The sequence below is a fragment of the Neoarius graeffei genome, chromosome 9, assembly GCF_027579695.1.
Source record: "Neoarius graeffei isolate fNeoGra1 chromosome 9, fNeoGra1.pri, whole genome shotgun sequence".
NCBI classification, from domain to species: domain Eukaryota; kingdom Metazoa; phylum Chordata; class Actinopteri; order Siluriformes; family Ariidae; genus Neoarius; species Neoarius graeffei.
Genome location: NC_083577.1, coordinates 55,761,234 through 55,766,509, shown reverse-complemented (window position 1 = coordinate 55,766,509; position 5,276 = coordinate 55,761,234).

The window sequence follows — 5,276 nt, the reverse complement described above, 5'->3', positions numbered from 1 at the left end:
AAGAACTTTTACAATCTGACAGGGAGAAAAAGACAATAAATGTACAGCAGCATAAGACGACCACATCTGCATCGGGGTTCATGTCTAATTTTTTTTTCCATGTATCAAAACACTTCACTTTTCTCTGCTGAGCAAAGTGGTCAGAATGGGCTATACTGTGAAAGCTAAGAATGTCCTTTGGGCTCTTTGCTACAGCAGGTGATGGGCAGCTGAAGGTCAAACCAGGAATGCAAGTGAAGTTACAGAGACCCCACTTGGGACAAATTTCATAAAATCAAGCCTAAACATGAATATAAAAATAAGCCTAAATTTTATGTATCATGTTGGACAATATTGTAAATAAAACAGAAGGTCATGTATGAAACTGATTGGAGCATTGCAAGGGCAGTTTTCTTCAGAAGTAGTGATGTTTTCCAATTTTCTATTAGCACTCAGCAAGGAAACAAGCAAAGTCATCACTGTGTGACCATGACTTCACGTGGATAGCCTATAAATGATCCCAATTACATCATGCTTGTTTTCTGGCTATTCTTGTCAACAAAGGGCCCAAGTGTCCCAGCAGACCTCCGTTCAGTCCTCTGAAAGTTTTGGAACAGGAAGGCCAATTCTTTTGCTATACACTGAAGACGTTTGGGTTTGAGGTGAAAATATGAATATGAGCTAATAGATCAGAATTTTAGCTTTGATGTCCTGATATTTACATCTAGATGTGTTAAACAATTTAAAACATGGCATCTTTGGTGGCAGACCATCCAATTTTTAGGTGAGCAAAAGTATTGTAAAAAGTATTGCAAAAAAGTGTTGTGTTCAAATAAATTAAATAAAACTAACATTTTAGCATGTCACTTACTTGCAATAAATGCACCAAGCTAAGACCCACTGACATCACCAAACTGTTGCATTCTTCTTTTGTGATGCTTTTCCAAGTTTGTACTAAAGCTTCTTTCGGTTGTTGTTTGGGTTTTTTGGAGGGAGGTTTCTCCCTTCAGTCTCCTCTTCAGGTGGTGGAATGAAACCTTAACCAGTTGGATTAAGGTCTGCTGATCGACTTGGCCAGTCTAAAACCTTCCACTTGTTTCCGTTGATAAAAGTCCTTTGTTGGGTTGGCAGTATGTTTTGGGTCATTACCTTGCTGCATGATGAAGTTCATCCCTAAGATTGGATACATTTCTCTGTAACTTAGTAAACAGAATCTTTCTGTAGATTTCTGGATTCATTCTGCTGCTACCATCATGAGTTACATCAGCAATAAAGATTAGTGAGCCTGGTCCAGAAGAAGCCACGAAAGCCCAAGCCATGACACTAACTCTACCTGGCTTGATCAATGAGCTCAAATGTTTTGGATCATGAACTGATTGTTTCTTTCTCTATATTTTGGCTTTTTCATCACTTTGATAGAGGTTAATCTTGGTTCCAGAACTTTTGTGGCTCATCTCTGTATTTCTTTACCAATTCCAAACTTGCCAACTGACTCTCAGCTTTAAAATGGCTTGCTTTTCTCCCATAGACAGATCTCTGGTCTTCATATTGGTTTATCTTTTTTAACAACAAATACAGACTTCACAGGTGAAACCCAGGGCACAAACCAAGCACAGACATTCGGAGCTATCAACTGTTTAGACAATCAACTTAACAGGGCACACCCAGGCAACACGTCACATGCTCCAATATGTTTAGTCACTTGAAAAATGGGTTTAAACAAAAAGGTACCATGTTCTAAGTTAACACATCTACTTGTAAACATCAGTCAATAAAAGATGAAATTCTGATCTATTGTCTTGTATGATATTTTGATCTCAGAACATCTTCAATGTATACCAAAAACAAAAGAATTAGCCTTGCTATGCCAATACTTTTGGAGGGGACTGTAGGTCTATAAATAATTTTTTTTTACATTTTATAATATACATGTATACATCCTACATGTATATTATATAGACACGAGTGCTGTACTGGGAAATACACCCCTCGTATTTTTCACACGAGCTACATCCAGGACATCGAGAACCAAAACCGTGACATAAATCTCGATATGTCACTCATGAGGAAATTGATGAATTGTTTTGATAAATTTGGGTACTTTGTTTGTGAATGTGTCTACAGTACATAAGAAAAAAAATCACACTTTGGCTTAAAGATATTAAGTTTATCTTCTCATGTTGAAAAACTTGCATTTTTCATACGAAATACATCAAGGATCTGAGTGACATATTCAAATAATATTGGCTGGCATTGAGTGGTATATATCATATATTCCATTGAGCTAGCATGATATTGAACGAATTGAATACGAGTTCAATATCATGCTAGCTGAATGAAATCTGATATACCATGAAAAAAAGGCCAGCTAATATTATATATACACTCAAACATACATTCAATGGAACAATTGAAGATTTTACAAAAAGTTAAGAATGCGCTTCAATGAGAGTCCATTGAAGCATGTGTGACATTATCGAGCTCTTGACTATGTATCTTTTAAATGATTATTAATGCCAGCACAAATACTGTCAAGTGTATGTGAGCATCAGAGTTTCCCACACTTGAAAGGGAAGGACTCGGACACAGGATTCCACAAATTTTATTGGTTTTCAGTGGAACTGACGTTATAGTAGAATTGTGGTAGTAGTGGGTTTTCCCAGAAGCAAAAGGTAGAAGTAGAACCAAAATCAGAAGTAGAATCAGAAGTAGAAGATAGAAGCCGAAGCTAGAAGGTGAAAAACCTTTAAACATACAAACATAAAATAAATGTATGAATAAATGCCTGTTTGTCTACAACAAAGCATGTATGAATAAATGCTTGTTTTTCTATAACAAAGCCCAAGTTAATTAGGCAACAATATATAAATATTTATGTATAAGGTAAATTAAGTATATTTTAACCAATTTTTAATCATTCAGGTAATATGTTGCTGAACAAATATAAATGAACAGAAAACCAGTTTTAAACTAAGAACCATTTTAACCATTAGCCCTTTCACAGGCAGTTTGTTCACTTTAACTGAAGATATTTTACTACACGCCACTGAGAAAGAAAGTTTAAACCATTAAACCAATCACAGGTAAGGAACAAACATTTCTCATGCCCACGGATTACTGCGAGCGCAGCGTTTGCATATAAAAAAGTTCAGTGGGTTTACCGGTAGCCTTTTTTGTCCTTTTTTCCCTGATGTGCTGTAAAGTTTGTGTTAGCAGCGAATTCTCTTTGCAACTGCTGCGCTGCTGCTTCGTTAGGCAGCTGGGCCATAGAAGGTTCACGCTGCATGCTGCACGCTACACGTTCACGTGAAGAACCGGACCCTGGGCCATTAAACTTCATGCTTGGATGTTCACGTGTTGCGTCTGTTCTACTTTGACCGAGTAACCAACAATATGGACTCTTCGGATGACGACGATTGCCTCATTCTGCTTTTACTGAGACAGAGGAAGAGAAAAAGGAACAGAATTTGGAGCCGAGAACACTTCCTTCTGAGAGAAACCCGTGGTGAATTTCACCGAACATTCTATAATCTGCTTGACAATCCCGATGAAGAACTATTTTTCAATTATACCATTCAATTATATTTTTTCTGAAGTTTTCCCCTGAAAGCATAGAGTTATCTCCCTAGACCCGTTCTGATTGGCTGGCGCGGCGGTGACCGCATGCATTGACTGGAATTTCCATCTTCACGCCTAGAAAAAAGTGTGCATGTTCATTTCACGCTTCACGCGTGAAGTGTGCAGCGTGCAACGTGAACGCCGTTCTATGGCTCAGAGCAAGTCATGCTACGTTTGTCCACTTTTCTTTACACGCGTGTAGCGTGTAGTGTGCAGCATGCAGCGTGAACCTTCTATGGCCCAGCTGCCTTACAAACTGAACGTCAATTCTGCCTATCGTTCTAGAACGACCGCTGCCCTGCTAACTAGCGTTGTGATTGGCTGCCCTGCTAACTAGCGTTGTGATTGGCTGCCCTGCTAACTAGCGTTGATTGGCTGCCCTGCTAACTAGCGCTGTGATTGGCTGCCTGTTCAGCGCAGCGTGCGTGCGCTGGTAGCGCAGCGATTCAGCGTAGCAGGAAGTGGCGGAGGCAGCTGTCAATCATGTGAGCCTGCGTTCAGGCACTCCTTGTGGCAGGTCGCCGCAACAAATACTCACTATTGAAGTCCTCTTGTAAAAAGTCCCCATCACGTTTCCTCACCTCCAAGCAGAACTTTGACAATATTTCAGCTATTGCTCTTTTCCAGTTTTGTTTTGTTTTGAATGTCTGCTTGTATGTTTTTCTCTTGTAAATATGTGTGAAGAATATCTCATGAAGTTTTGGTAGCCTTTCAGGTGTTCAATGCGTCTTTCTCTTTCAAAATTCTCTCAAAATCTTTCGTATTTAACGACGCAAACCTGGTGGCCATTTTTGTTTACAAATTGTCACAGTCGCTTGCTAGTGCGAAAGTTTTATGTGTAATGCATATCTTGTGGCATTTTCAATTCATTGTGACAGTTTACTGCGGACGCTGCCAGCGAACAAAGAAATGATTCTGTGCATGCGCAGCAGAAAACTCTCTCATTGGATATTTACATCAGCTCCGATGTGTGAGGTCACGTTATCTTGACAACCATGCAATATCGTAAACCATATTCAATGCTCATGCTCCATTGCGTAGTGACGTAATACAAGTAAGATAGGCGACATGCTAACAATATTGCATGCTATCAAACCAAATGAATGAAACCCACTAGAAGGGAATAGAATAAATGTTTTTATTCCATCTAAAAAGTCTCCTGTATGTATAATAATTCCTGATATTTCACTCCGATGACACCACTCCCAGTCTTTTCCCACTGATTTGATGCGTGCTGTCAAAATGGTGAACTGGTTCAAAATTAAAATTCTTTCAATTAACTTGAGGGTGGGTTTTTTTTGTGGATGTGTCCATATAATATAAAGAACATTACACGGTGGCGCAAAGATATGAAGTTAATCTTCTCATGTTAAAATATTTTCACTCATTTGTGATATATCCATTCACTGCTCAAAGATAAACTTCATATTTTCCTGCAACCATGTAATATCCCCCTCTCTCTTTTTATATATCACACACTATTTTCACAAGTAAGCCAGATGTTTCCCGTGTTTAAATGTGCTTGATTTACATTCGTCCTCATGTTTCATTAATCACAGACATTAATAATAATAATAATAATAATAATAATAATAATAGCCTGCGACCCTGTAGAACAGGATAAAGCGGCTAGAGATAATGAGATGAGAGAATCATAAATCGTACAGTATTGGATGCGA